Source organism: Tenrec ecaudatus, chromosome 1 (genome assembly GCF_050624435.1).
Source record: "Tenrec ecaudatus isolate mTenEca1 chromosome 1, mTenEca1.hap1, whole genome shotgun sequence".
NCBI lineage: Eukaryota > Metazoa > Chordata > Mammalia > Afrosoricida > Tenrecidae > Tenrec > Tenrec ecaudatus.
The window spans coordinates 148,417,608-148,433,664 of NC_134530.1; positions in this window are offsets into that span (position 1 = coordinate 148,417,608).

Here is a 16,057-nt window from a genome sequence, read left to right on the forward strand (position 1 = left end):
GTACCTCAGCCTTACCTTTGTTTTTGTTTATGCCACAACAATGCAGAAGAAAGAGCAATATCTTCATTGGGCCATTGGTTTCAGAAGGGTCACTTAGGAGGAAATTCATGGGCTCTGGGGCAGGGACACAGTTGATGATAAAGGGTTGTTTGCTTTTGTGACTTTTTATTTTGTTTTAATTTACTAGATAGCAAGTATGCTAGCCTCATTGAAATGTGTGTTTTCACACCAACAGCACAGTATAGTCTTTTCCCTGCATTTGAAGTTGGAATCTGCTTCTTAAAACTGGATGCTTGTGAAGTATCTATCACAAGTATCATGCCATAACACTTTGTAGCCTATAACTTTCTCAATTTTAAATCTGTTCATTGTTTTCCAGGAACAACATTCTAGTAGTACTCAAAATTCCCAGAAATTCTTTAAATTTGGTGTGCATCATATAGCTCACCTACTGACTCTCACACCTGATCACAGGACAGTGACCCCAAGTCCAACTGGGGCCTAGAAAATGAGTCTACCAGAACCCCAAGCTTTAAAAGGAGCAGAATTAGAGCAAACTGCTTTAAGAGACCAGCGACGGCCCACAGCAAGCCTCCTGTGTTAATAACGGGATCTTGATATTCATAAATTTTGACACTTAATATTTTCTTACCAAGAACATTACAGGATAATGACCACCCACCCCCCCAAACATAAAATTGTTCCAAAGAAATCTGAGGTCCAACATAAAGTAGGGTATTCTAGAACTTTATCTCATTATCAGGATTTTCATATTATCAGGAGGAGTCAGACACGCTTGGTAAGGTGGAGGGTCAGTGGAAAAGAGGAAGCCCCTCATCACGATGGATTGACATGGTGGCTGCAACAATGGACTCAAACATACGAAAGATTGTGAAGCTGTCACTGGACTTAGCAGTGTTTTGTGTGAGCGCGCGCGTGTGTGTGTGTCTGTGTGTGGGTGTATGTGTAATTCTATTTGGCAGGTGGAAAAATGAAACCTCCAAAGGCCAGTCCCAGATCACCTGAAGTTTTCCAATTCCTTCGCTGGTGCTTCCCATCTCTTTTGTAACAAGTTAAAGGTGGCATTTATCGTACCACTTGCTATGCACGCTGTAAAGGTTAGATAGATTAATCTCCCTTAAGTGATTCAGAAGCAGAGAGTAAACATGGGTGTGGATACATACAGCAACAGTCACATACCAAACACCTATTAGCCATGGTGTGTTCGAAGAAGAGTGCTTTAAGAAGAATTCTAACAGCCAGACTCTAGGAGTAACAGTGCTCATGCACCAGCCCTACTGCCATTCTACTTTGACTGGGCTGGGTCGCTCTTACATGATCACTAAAAATGCGGAGGAAACTAGGGATAGTGCAGTGATTGCTAGTGCCCAAATGAAAGGCCCAGGCAACGGCTGAGTGGAACTTTAGTAAACACTGTCTTAAGAATTTTTATGTAGTCATCAATATAGCCACATAAAGAACACAGACAGGGAGGAGAGCAATTGTCCAGTAAAGAGCACCATAAATTACAGGTCTAGAATTTGTTTGAATTGTCCAAGTTACTACAAATAGATGAGATTCTCTGAGTGGTATAGGTCAACCCCACCCAGAGACTCCTTCAAAGGCTCAGTGAGCTGCTTCTGAGCCTCCTATGGAGAATGACTGCTCCGTACGTGTGGGCCTGCAGGGAGTTGGGATTGATTCCACTAACAACAGTAAGATAGAGGGAGACTTGGAAATGATTCAGAGATTTAAATTTTTATAGATCCATTCCATATTGTTGGATCCTACATATATATATATACATATATATACATACATATATATATCATCTAATATTTCTGTTAGCAGAGAGAGGGTGGGACTGTGTATATATGTGAAAAATCTATTTTCTGGAAAGCTATCAGTATTGACTGTGAAATTTTTGTCCTGTGACCAAGTGTACAAGTTTATGACGTGTATTGTACACAATTACAAGAATTTCTGGAATCGTTGGAATTTTGTTCACATCAATGGCATGTACTGTCTACTTCTTGTCTCCTTTCCTCTGGTCTCTCACCATTTTCAACCGACTTTTTCATTTGGAACCTCTCTTTAAGTGAGAAACGCCCTCTTTCTTAGGGCTCCTGTGAAGAATGTCTGCCTTTGCTTAGCTCCATTTGTTCCCCCTTGGCCTGATTCCTCATGTGAGAAAATCTGGATTGTTTGCTTTTCAAATGTAGGTGGTTTGCATTGCAGCGATGAAGCTGTGCTGCCCTTGGTTGGATAATTAAGATTGGTGTGGACTTTGTACAAACATTCTTCTCATTCATTAAAAGAAATGTAATTGACTGTTCAGCCCTGGAATTCCTTCAGTTCTCCAAATGGGGAAACTGTTTGCATCTCTGGGAGTAGCTGGGGAGCTGGGTCTGCCTCATGACTGGTGAATTACTGGTTTCCTTCACCCTTGGCCAAGAGCAAGATCTTCATCTTCAGATTTTAAACAATTAATCCTTAGTCATACATATCACTTCTTAAAGTGATAAAGCAGACTTTATTAAGCAATTACTGAACTACTTCATGGATATTGCTGATAACATAGACGCTTTCTCTAAAGGAAAATGTAGATGTGATCATACTTGGAACAAAAGATTTCTTTGGTTCACCAAGTGAGGCTGGTCTCTAGACTTGATCCTTTTAATTTAAATGTTAAGGGAACTCTTAAGGATTTATGATCAGGTGCAAAAAGCAAGAGAAATTTGAGAAGTTGAGACAAGTTTCTTACCCAGAAGTATATTAAGTAGATGGGACAAACAGAATGTAAAAAATGTCAGGTAGCTCTCTACTCTCTCCTCTTCCCTCTGTCTGCACGGACGTGGCTGCTGAGATCATGGCCTTCTGGGAGATAACCACCTTTCTTCATGTGTTTGTTGGCTGCCTAAATGTCTTCTTTGTGAAAGCCAGCCATGGCTAGAGGGGGTTCACCAGAGACGTTATCCCTGTGGGGACCCTGCAAGTGGATTGCGTACTTTTACAACCACCCATAACCTTCTGCAAGCCAGGTGTTCAGCATTCAACCTCCGATAACATCCCCGCATTTGGATTTGGACTGTATTATTTGCAATCCTTGGATCACACAGGATATTGGTCCAGGTAGAATCACCCAACCATCGCTCCTGCAGTTAAACCAGAAAATAAAGAGAATTGGGCATCTGCGTGCAGACCCCACCACGCGCACCACCCCGTGAGGACAAAGTAACCACATGGAGCAACTCAGGGTCAGCCCCAATCAGAGCCAAACGGAGCCCTCCCTGGAAGTATGTGCTACAGAGAACAACACGAAACCTACAGGTTGGCAGAGGAGCCAGCAGGCCACGTCCACAGGAAGCAAACCAAGAAGGAAAAAAGAGAGAGTGAGGGTCTAGACCCCATATCGGCACACTGAACCCAGAGGACGACATCCCTGCACGGAACTGCTAAGGCACAGAGAGGACTGTAGGAACAATGACAGCTTGAGACATGATGTCCCCTCGCTGGTGCATGCCGAGACAGAGGACAATACGGGGGGGGGGGGGGGGGGAGGGGACACACAGCAGGGAGTTAGTCTGGTGTGAACCTCCTACAGAGGGGCAAACCAAGAAGGGAATAGAACAGATCTACCACGGAGCAAAGCAAAACCACAAAGCCCCCGAGGAAGCCCCAAAATAAGCTTTAGGCGAGGAGGATACAGTTCCTGAAAGTCAGTGGGGAGATAGTCACAAAGGTCAGCAGATGACCTGGAATCATGTATGCTTTTTTAGTTTTTGGTTTTTCCCTAGTTATTATCTTTTCTTTCTTCTTTTTTTTTTCTTTTTGATTCAATCGTTTGTTTTCTTTTTGTTTTGTCTCTGTTATTGCTGGTTTTGCCTACCAATATAAGATAGACATGAGAAGCAAGCTCAAGGAGAAAGCAACGGGACTTGGAGGGTGGAGGAGGTGGGGAGGGAGCGGTGAGCAAACAACGCCATAGACGGGGGAAGAACTAGGGAATTAAAAGCAACAGTAAGGAGGACGTAGAGATCCTGGGGGTGTTGGAACAATAGCCATCTAGCGAGCGTGATGGTGGGGCAGGAGGAAGGTAAAAGGAAGCAGAGAAAAAATCTGGGAAGCAAAGCTATAGATAGAGGTATAAACATAGTAGGTGTGTGTACATATGTAAATACATTAATTCATAAAAATAGAGGTATTGGTCTATGTACATATATTTATATGGCAATACACTGAGGTAGTGGATGGATTTGGGCCTCTACTCAAGCCCTGCCTCAACACAAGACCACTTTCTTCTAACAACCTGGCATTCTGTGATGCTCATCCTCCTTGCCAGATTGCCGAAGACAAAATGAGTGCATAAGCAAATATGGTGAAGAAAGCTAATGGTGCATGGCTATCAAAAGATAGAGTGTCTGAGGTCTTAAAGGCTTGAAGTTAAACAAGCGGCCATCTAGTAGAGAAGTAACAAGCCCACATGGAAGAAGCACACCAGCCTGTGCTATCACGAGGTGTCGATGGGCTCAGCAACAGGCATCAGGAGACCCAAACAAACAAACAAACAAACAAACCATATTGTTGAGAATGAGGGGGGTTGGAGCAGAGACCCAAAACTCATCTGTAAATAGTGGGACATCCCCTCACGGAAGGTCACGAGGAAGGGATGAGTCAACCACAGCACAGTATAGAACCAGTGAAACACATAATAGTCCTCTGGTTCCTTGAGGCTTCCTCGCCCCCCACTGTAATGATCCCAGAGCTGCCGTTCACTGCAGGCTAGACCAGAGTATCTATACAGATACAGATAAGAGATAAGAGCTCATGACACACGGAATCCAGGAACAGGAATGGGAGTTAGTGATACCAGGAGGGTAGGGAAAAGGTGGAGAGAGGAGGGGAGGAAGGGGGAACTGATCACAATGATTGCCACATAACCACTCTCTCCCCAGGGGGACAAACAAAAGAAACTGTGGGGGAGGGAGACCGAGGTCAGTGTAAGATATGAAAATAAAAATAACTTACAATTTCTCAACGGGTCATGAGGGGAGGAGAGAAGGAGGGCAAAAGGAGGAGTTGATACCAAGGAGTTGATACCAAGTTGATATCAAGGAGTTGATACCAAGGAGTTGATACCAAGGGCAAAAGGAGGAGTTGATACCAAGGGCTCAAAAGGAGGAGTTGATACCAAGAAAGTAAATGTTCAGAAAATAACGTTGACAACATATGTACAAATATGCTTGATACAATTGATGAGTGGATTGGTATAAGAGTTCTAAGAGCCCCCAATAAAATTATCTAAAAAAAAAAAAAAGAAGTCAGGCGAACAATCACAAAGTGGTATCAGAATGACCGATGCCCTAGAAGGAAAGAAGGACCTAAGGTGTCTTCTAAGAAGCAGGTCAGCAAATTTTTCCTCTTTGTCATTGTCAGGTGCCCTCAAGTCAGTCCTAACTCACGGCGGCCCTGTGTCCAATGGAATAGAACACTTCTTGGTCCTGAGACACCTCACAACTGTTGTTGTATCTGAGCCCTCTGTTCAGCCCTGGTGTCAATCCGTCTTGTTGAGGGTCTTGCTCTTTTTTCATTGGCCTCTGCTTCCCCAAGCATGCCGTCCTTCGACAGCATACAAGACAAAGCCTCACTATCCTTGTTTCTAAGGTGCATTCTGGCTGTACTTCCCAGACATATTTGTTTGTCCTTTGGGCAGGCCATGGGACCTTCAGTGTTCTTCACCAACACCATCATTCAAATGCATTGACTCCTCCTTGGTCTTCCTCATTCAATGTTCAACTTTCACAGGCCATTGAAAATGCCACGGCTTGGACCAGGCACACCTTAGTCCTTATGAAGGCAGTCTAGATAATATGTAAACAAATGAGTGTGCTTGTGGTCCAATAAAGGTTTATATATGCCGACCCCTTTTGTAGATCAAACAGTCTTCTACAGAACCCAGCTCTGTCTGGGTGGCTATAAGGCCTGGAGGTACTGATGCTCGGCTAAAGCAAGATGGTCTCGCTGAAATTCTCAGCCTCTGCCATGGCTACATTTCCTCTCGTGGCCACCACAATGGCCTCGAACTCTTCTCCCAGCCTCTGTCCTTGACCTCCGAATAGCCGATTTTTCACATAGCAGTCATTTGAATGATCTTATAAAATGTAAGCTAAATCATGTGTTCTCTCGTTCAAGATATTCCGAGGACTTCTGGTAACATTTAGAATATATGCAAATGCTACCTTGGTCTCTAAGGACCAAGCACCCCCGTCTGTCAGTTTGTTACACTGTGGTAGCTAGCTATGAGGTTGGACTATGTTTCACCCATTATTTCAAACACCAGCTAAATCGCTCATGGTGAATAGGTTTTAAAAGGACTTATAAACTAAGACAAAAAACCAAACTCACTGCCATCAAGTTGAATTAAACTCATAATGACACTACAAGATAGAGTAGATATGCCGGATTCTGAGAGTGTAAATCTGTACAGAAGTAGAAATCCTCCTTTTTCTCCCGCAGAGCAACTAGTGGCTTTGAATTTTGGACCTTGAAGTTATGACCTAATGCACCAACTGGAGTAAAAGCCTAGAAATCTACTTCTGAAAATTAGCCAAGGACAACCAGATGGATTACGCAGAATATTACCCAAAGTGATAGCTAGGTTTTGTGTCAACTTGGCTGAGCAAATCATCAGAGAAGCTGAATGATATTAAGAAGTGTGCAACACCAGGGCTGGAGGAAGGCTGATTAACAACCTGCGGTGTGCAGATGACACAGCCTTGCTTGCTGAAAGTAAGGAAGAATTGAAGCATTTGCTGATGAAGATCAAAGCCTTCAGTGTGGAAGACCAAAAGCCTCATGGAAGCAGCAGGCAGGATATCGAAAGACGTCTTGCATTAGGTAAATCTGTTGCACAAGCCCTCTTTAGAGCACTGAAGAGCAAGGATGTTTCTTTGAGGACTAAGGTGCACCTGACCCAAACCAGGGCATTTTCAATCGCTTCTATCACAGGAATATTGAAAGTACCCTGGCCTGCTAAACAGATCTGTGTTGGAAGAAGTAAAGCCAGAGTGCTCCTTAGAGGCAAGGATGGCAAGACTTGGTCTTACATGCTTTGGACGTGATGTCCAGAGAGACCAGTCCCTGGAAGGACATCGTGTTTGGTAAAATGGAGGGGCGGCAGTGACAAAGCGGAAGGCTCTTGACGAGGTAGAGTGACCCAGTGGCTGCACCAATGGGCTCAGGCACAGGAACAACTGTGAGGGGGACGCAGGCCTATGCGGTGTTTGATTCTGTTGTGTACAGGGTCACTATGGATCAGAACCGACCCGATGGCACCTTAACAGCAGCAGAAGCCTGCGATCTAGCCTGCCTAACTTGAATCAGTAGACTCTCTAGTCAGCAGCCTGATCTGTTAGCCATGGATGCATCTGTCTCATCCAGTGTCAGGAAAAGGCTCCAACCTAACATTTGACCCATGAATTTGAAACCAGATTGGATTTACCCACTTCTACACTGTGTGAGCCATTTTCTCGATAGAAGTTTCTTGATACCTGTACCACTGGTTTTGCTTCTCTAGCGCGCTGAGCCCAGCACACCCGATATAGTGCCACTAGATGAACCTCTAACGTGTCAAGAGACTCTCCATTTTAAAAATAATAATAACAGAAACTCAAAATACATTGTGGTCACAATGGGCTTGAGCTCACCAATGATTCTGACAATGGTGCAGGACAAAGGAGGGTTCCATTCTGATGTGCATTGTCACCAGGAGTGAGAGCGATGAACAAGACGTGCACACGAGTAACGTCCAAACACCAGGTCCGTGCCTGCACCTCTAATCCCATTCCCCGCTCCTCACCGCGCTCGGGCCACCCCAGCCTCTGGGTGTTATCTACATATGTGTGTTTCCATCTCAAGGCCTGTGCACTTGCCTTGATTTCTGCCTGAAGTTGCTCCTCCCGGATACGGGCACGACTCGCTTTTCCCTTTTATTCGGGGCTTCTCAGGTGGTGCCATCTCAGAGAGGCTCACTCTGGCGGCTTTAGCTGCCATGCATCATCCTATTATGCAATGTTGCATTTCTTCTTATCTAGCACTACCTAACATTATATCATAAGTTCATAACTGTGAATTGTTTTCCTCATGCCCCTCTTACTATATTTAAGTTTCATATCAGCAAGAATGATGTGTTATATCCCCAAATGCCTAGATCAGTGGCTGATGCGTATCAGACACTCCCAAACTATGGATTGGATTCATGGGAAATGACACTAGTTTGGCTTGTGCAGCTTCCCATCCTTCATGTGCTCATTCTGCCATATGACAACCCTTCTACAGGTGAAGGCAAGCCCCACCTTCTCCTTACATCTTCCTGTGTCCAGGAACATGCGGCTTTCACACTCATTACGTTTTGCATTCTTCTCGTGGACCCAGACACTATTCCTCTTCCTGAAAGGTGACTTCCCCTCCCTCCTGCTCCTGCTCCTGACCACTCGACGTGCCGCTCTGTCAGGCCCCGTCTGACTTTGGCAATCTGCCCCTGAGATTCGCCCAGGAACTTAGCCTAGGACACCACGCACCTAGTACGTGCAGAGTGGTTCTTCCTTTTGGCTGCCCAGCACCTGTCTCACCACCGTGGGTTTGAGAGTCCTTCACCTTACGAGACGGCACCTTCCATTCATGGCCATGGCTGGTTGTTAGGTACCATCAAGTTGGCTCCAACCCATAGCATCCCTGCGCACAACAGAACCCGGGTCTGGCCCTGCACCACCCTCCCAACTGTTCCTACGCCAAGCCCGAAGTTGCAGCCACGTGTCGATCGTCTCCTAAGGAAGCTTCCTCTTGTTTGCTACCCCTCCACTTCACCATGCATGGTGTCCTTCTTTGGGGACTGGTCTCTCCTGAAAATACGCCCATTTATCATAGAATCTAAAATTCCAGACACTCACTTTCCCGGCTACCCTGACAGTAGGAATACCAAAACGTACACCACACTTGACAATCAGATGTTCAAATCCCAGGCTTAGTGTGGAAAGCCAGTGAGGTAAAGAAGTAGCAACTGCCACCAAGTCGATTCCAGCAGCACAGTGGCAAGGACAGCAATGGGACTCAGAGGTCCAGTGTGCGCCTCGCTTAGCTGCTTCTAACTTAACGGGTGATTGATTTCCTTGTACATTATCGATATTGTTTATTGTGTTCGGACATTAGCTCAAAATGGCAGGGGTCCTTGTCTTATTGTGTTCTCTTGTGTGTCACAAGCGGCTAGACACGTGTGTGTCCCTGGCACATATGAGGAACTTAATAAATACTTAGAATGAATGTACACCAAGAGGCCATTTCTTAGCTAGCTGGTAAACTCAACACTGGTAAAATAAGGAGTCAGCATTTCCACACATTGGTGGGATTGTAAATTGCTGCAAACATTTCAAAATCGAAATTTAATAGAATCCCACATCTAGACATTCATCCGACAGGAACACACCTAGAAATTAATAGACAGGTGTATTCCTGCCAACATTGCTTGCAATAGCACAGAGGTTCAAAGGAACCAAAATGTCACTCAATAAGGAACTAATTCAATAAATTCTACTATTTCATGGAGTAGAGCTATTGACATAGACACGGTCAGATTTCCAAAACAGAAACAGTCTGATATTAATAGTAGCCAGTACTAGTTGGCAAAGACTTTCATAAGAAATACCGGAAGTGTTTACAGTGTTTGTTCTGAGGAAGTGGTGGGTGGCTGGAGAGGGGGGGCAGAGGAGGGTTTTCTTTTTTAGTTTAGGCCTTGCTATACTGTTCAACTTTGCGCATGTCTAGATATTATTCATATTTGTCAAAACAAAGAAAAGTAAATGAGATCTCATTTTTATTCATTGAGTTAGCATAGTGTTTCAATTTTGTTTGCTTTAATAATAATACTCTGTAAAGCAAAAGATGTTGTAAAATGGATATTTCTACATTATTAATAACATTATAAATTGTCCCAATTCTTTGGCAAAGTGGTTTAATAAGTGTCTTAAGATAGTCACATTTTTAACACTGTAATACTTTCTGCCTTAAGGGAATTTCCCTACATATAAAGGTATCTATCATGTTCTTATTTTAATGTCCCCCAAACGGAAATGCCTTCAATATCCAAAAAATTATCATAGTAAGTCACGTTAAGATAAAGTTAATAAATCCCATTTATTAAAATTTTGCTGCCACATAAATATCTTTACATTAGAGTGTTAAGTGAAAACATTAGCGTGCATAATTAGTTAGAGTGGACAGAATGGTCACCACTCTGTTAGAAAAAAAAATGTGTTCTACATCCCTAGGAAAAATGCTGATAACACAATTATGATTTTTCCCTACTAGAATTTTCTATATTTTCCAATTTTTCTACAATATATATTTATTTTATCATTGCAAATAAATAATCTATAAAGTCAGGAATTAAGTACACTTGGTATGATTTATTCCAGTCAACCAATTCAGAGTCTATATTAATTTGCCACTTTAATTTCAAATGCTCACTTACCATTTCTGATCATTGGTGACAGCATTTTGCCAAACTCATCCATCAAACTTGTCAATTTTTGTTACCCAGAAACATTAATTGAGGCGTTCTGGTGATGTAGTGAGTGACACACTGAGCTGTCAACCGCAGGTCCGAGTCCAAACCCGCCGGCTGTTATGAGGGGAAAAAATGAGACTGTCTGCTCCCATCAACATCTCAAGTCTCAGAAAAAGGACAAGTTCTGCTCTGTTCCATCGCTCTCCCACTCACCCACCCACTGCCATCGAGTCTCTGCCAACTCATGGTGATCCCACAGGACAGGGAGAACTGCCGCTGTGAGCATCTGACTCTTTACAGGATAGAAAGCCCCATCTTTTTCTTAAAGAGTAGCTGGTGGCTTCAAACTGGGGACCCTGTAGTTTGCTAAACCACTACGCCACCAGGCGACTATAGAGTCAGGTTGCTATACATGGGAATCAACTTTATGGCAATGAGTATGATTTTGAAAGACATCCATTAATTACTGTCATCACTAAGTACCTCCAATTTTGCTTGTAAATATTTATCAATAGCAATTCCTCTCCATCTTCCCTGCTGGTCCTGGAGAAGGCCTTTATCCTGACCCCTGTCTCAGGGTCCACTCGTTCATTTCATCTTTGCACTTGCTATTTATCTGCTTATGCCTCTCCGTGACTCTTTGGTTCCGAGCGCAGTTCACACTCTCCGGTGATGCTAAAGGTCCTCTGGGCAGGATCTCTGTCTGCATCTCCAGCCACATCTCATGGCAACTCCCCAGCTAACTTTCCATTTTAATGATCCGGAAGTGTTGGCAGCTCACCCTGCCACAGCATACCTCATTGAAAAGTCTCACAGATGTTGCTTCAGCCAAGCATCTTCTTTACCTGCGCATTCTCTGCCTCCTTCAAGGCTCAGAGTAAGCATGAACTCCTCCACGGGCACCTTTTGGATCCATTGGGCTGCATAGCACCCCCCTCTGAAACACTTCACTAGAGACTTTCCACACTTCCTCTCAAACGTGAGCGCATCACTGCCACTGATTAGGTTCTCAAGTGCTTTCACACGTAAGAATGCGTCTCATTCTCAAGAATGGCCTGACCCCTACTTAAGTTTCTCAGTCAATAGACTTGGCCACAGTCACAGAGCACATCAGGTGGAGCGTGGACTGCTACGGAGGGTTCGGGCCCCTTCGGCCCTACTCTTTTCTTTTCCACACTTGCTTCCTCAGCTGCTGACGTTCCGCGAAGAAGCAAACCTGCAGAGGGTAGCAGCTGGGAGGACACAGGGCCATCAGCTGATGGAGAAATCATGAGCACTCGTCCAACGGCCACTGCATTCCAGATTTGGTGCTGGGCCCTGAATGCGAATCGCCTTTCATAGTGTTAAGAGCCAGAGTCTAAAACCACAAAGATGGCTGTTTGTACCCTAGCACTGCTGCTCGCCACTGGGGTTGGCCCACACCTGCCTATTGGAGTTTCTCTGTAAAAAGGGGCTCATGACGATATCTTCCTCTTAGGTCTTTGGTTCTTATTCATACAGTCTAGAACAGTGCCTGGCAGGTAACACAAACTCAACCCATGTGAAGTATTTTTATTATTACATCATTCAATCCTCATCGGATTTGCATTTTCCATCTGAGAAAACTGAGACTCATGGAGGGTAAATCGTCCAAGGTCACATAGAGATCACACCAGTCCATGCCTGCCTCCTGTAGAGGGCCATGCTCTTTTTACGCTTCCAAACCAAAACCAAGCCTGCTGCTCTCATGTCCATCCCAATGCATAGAAACCCAATGTAAGGGTTTCAGACACATGTGAGCGGACAGCCTCATCTTTCTCCTGTGGAGTGGTTGGTGAATTTGAACCACCGACGTGGTGGTTAACAGCCCCAGCCCCTAAGCCACAAGGCCACCAGTGTTTCTTTTCTACTGTACAGAAAAGCCCAAGGGGTCAGGGCTGTAAGGGCTTATAGGTCAAAGAGTCGTTGGTAGTGCGAGATGCACTCCCTGGTGGTGCGAGATGGGGCAGGGCTGCATAACCTTCTCAGTCATTGTTTGTACATTTCAAGACCGTGGCTCCTTCCTCCCAGCACGACAGAGCGCTGGGCACAAAAGAAGTGGCCACACCTGTTGTTTGTCTTTATTATGGCACCAGGCACCGAGGTTTTTGCAGGCCTTGCTGACAACATGTGTGCAGGAGCTCTTCTTGGCAGCCGCGTAGAAAGCCTGGAGTAAGGTCAAGAGCTGTCGTAATAACTTAGATAAGAAAGGGTAAAACCTGGACTTGGGGAGAGACTGCAGCTTCGGCGGGAGCACAGGCTAAGAAACAAGACTGTGACAAGAGAATGAGAAGAAATTGCGACTGTGACTGCAAAATGATTTAGAGCTTTAGCTATGTTATCTGACGTGTGTTGCAAACCTCATTGCATTGTATACACATTTACATCTTTAGAGTCAGATGTATGCTTCATGAAACGTTGTAACACAGTCTTTATGTGTGGGTGTAATTTAATCCAGCTCAGTAATGACAATAAATGTTACTAACTTTCTTTCATGTTCCAATACTTGAACTTTTAATCCATAGTATCAATGATAGAGGTTTTCTAACCTGCTTGGAGAAGCTGGGGAATCACTACTGATTCCGTTAAGATTTCAAAACTCCTCAAATGCCATTATAACAAGCCGAAATCCATGTTCTGTGGAAGGGAATCATGGTATAACCAAGACTCTGTTTGATCTAACATTCTTAGTCTACATGGTCCAAGCAGAGGGGAAGTGACTTTAATCATTTGTTAAGAATTGGTGTCTAAAAGCATTATATCCCAAACGTACCCTGGCCTCTACCTCCTTTCTTCTTGAAGGTCAGGAATCGTCTCATGGAAGTCCAGATGACGCTGCAGTTCAGACAGTGGGCGAAAAGTCGAAGGGTATATATATTGCTGTCCCTGAAGCACAAAAAAGAATTGTTAAAAGTTTGGTTTAAATCGAGTAGTTTTCCTCTCCTAACATGTAAACTCTTGAAACGAATCAGCTCCTAAAGCTTCCTGAGCAAGACTGCCTAAACCGTATATTAGCCTCTACAATTAATATGCAAATGACTGGGACCTAGCCTAAGATGGAAGAAACTATGCCATGCAGAGATTACTTGAGGTTGAGAATTTGTTGTCGTCAGATCAACAAAGGCTGTTAGCAAAGAGTCTCTTGAAAGCATGGAAATAGTGGCAAGATGCCTGGTTTTAATGGTATAAACATCAGCTATGTTACCTTTGATATCAGTATGAGTGTGGATTATATAAACGAAGCTACAGGCTACATCCACATGATGATTAGCATAGAACATGGGAAGTACAGTCAAAGGAGACCAAAGTATTTCCCACTAATAGAGAGCAAGAGAGAAAATGGTAAAGATTACACCCTGTCAAGATGACACGCTCGGGAGATCTGGAAAAACAAGACAGTCTCATTGAGTTCGGGTTCTAGAAGTCTCCCTCTGTGAATAGGAATGGAGGATTTTGAAACAAGAAACCCCAGGGAAGGATTAACAACCCCTTCCCAGTCCCATTTCTCTTTCTCCCCTGAGAACAAGTTCCTGATGCCGCTTTGCTAGTAAAGAAGCCAGCCGTCCTTACCAATGGGATGGTCCCTGCACTGCCTCCTTCCTCTCCCTTTTTTCGGTGCCCACTGTCACCTGCTTCTAGTCAGCCAACTTGATAAAAATTCTTTTGCTTAGATCAAGGTAAATGTCTTCCCCGCCCTCCTTGCTTCACTAGTCCTCAAGTCAGGCTACATAGTAGGCAAGGTCCAGGGCAAAATGAAATTCTAGGACCCCTTATTGAATTACTAAGACTTTCTAGACAGCAGTGTATTAAACAAGGACCAGGCCCTTGCGAGTGGGGTTCCCTGTGGAATCACCCAGGTTGCAAGCCGGTGAGCCAGCCCTGCTCAGCCAAAATGCAAACACAGTTGGGGAACAGTTTCCCCTTCCTCTTGTCCATTTTCTCTTGCTTAAGGGACTAATCTCTGAACACTGACATCTTTTTCAAAACAATGAACAAAGAAGACGAGAGTTTAATTTCCCCCCTGCCTTTCTCCCCAAGTGAACCCCACATTACACCCTGCACTTAGACGAGCACCCCTTGAAAGTGTTGAAGAGTAAGGATGTCACTTTGAGGAGTAAGGTGCATCTTCTTTTCTATCACCTCGCGTGAAAGCTGCACACTGACTAGGGAGAACCAACGGATCGGTGCACTTGGATTACGGTGTTGGTGAAGAATATTGAACACGCGGATGACTTCCAGAGGACCAAACAAATCTAGCTTGAAAGAAGTACAGTCACAACGGTCCTTAGAAGAGAGGATGGGAAGATGTTTTCTTAGGATATGTTATCAAGAAAGACCAGTGACTGGTAAGGGACACCACATTTGAGAAAGTGGAGGGTCAGCCAAAAAAGAAAAAAAGAGAAAGATCCTGGATGAGATGGATGAACACCTGGCTTATTATACATAACAATAATTGGGAGGAGGATACAGAACTGGCCAGGGCTTCCTTCTGCCACATGCAGGGTCACAGTGCATCAGAGCTGACTTCGACAGCACCTAACACAAACAACACGCCTGTCTACTTGCCACTGTAGACTCACAGTCGATAGCCTTTTAGTTTGCATAGTCCAGAGAAGAAAGAGTGGGGGCTCTCTCTGCTCTCCATGAACTGCTTTATCAGCCCTGAGACCTAAGAGGCTCCAAACTGGCACCATCAAGTGGGCATTCTTAGGAGGTGGGCATTTACACACAAGCAAGGCTCATGCATTTTCAAAGCAAGAAATCTGTCATTCATAGATAAGAATTAAATACTGAAAGTTTGTAAACTGGGTTAAATGAATCATTAGATAGTCTGTTGTTTGCTAAAAATAATAAAAACACACACTGAATAGCAAGTGGCCATGAATATTTAATGGACACCAATTTCTGTTCATGTGTAGTATGCTGCAGCTGTTCTAATGCACAGCAAGGAGGGGACGGTGGGGACGCACTGCAGACAAAGGGAATTCTTTTTTAATTTGATCATTTTATTGGGGGCTTGTACAGCTCTTATCACAATCCATACATACATCTATTGTGTCAAGCACATTTGTATATTTGTTGTCATCATTACATTTTCTTACTTGAGCCCTTGGTATCAACTCCTTGGTTTTTTTGTTCCTCCCTCCCCCACTCTCCCTCTTTCATAAACCCTTGGTAATTTATAAATTATTATTTTTCATGTCTTACACTGACCAATGTCTCAACAAAGGGGATTCTTTTTGCCATAAAAGTCTGCTTTTTATTTAATTATATATAAAAAAGGAACCTACACTATCCTACCTAGAAGCCCCGGTGGCATAGTGATTGTGCCTTGGGTACTAACCTCAAGATCGGCCGTTCAAAACCACCAGTAGCTCCTAGGACGAAAGATGGGGCTTTCCATTGCGGTCACTCAGGGCCATTCTACCCTGTCCTGTAGGATCACCAGGAGGCATCAACTCCTTGGAAGTGAGTCTG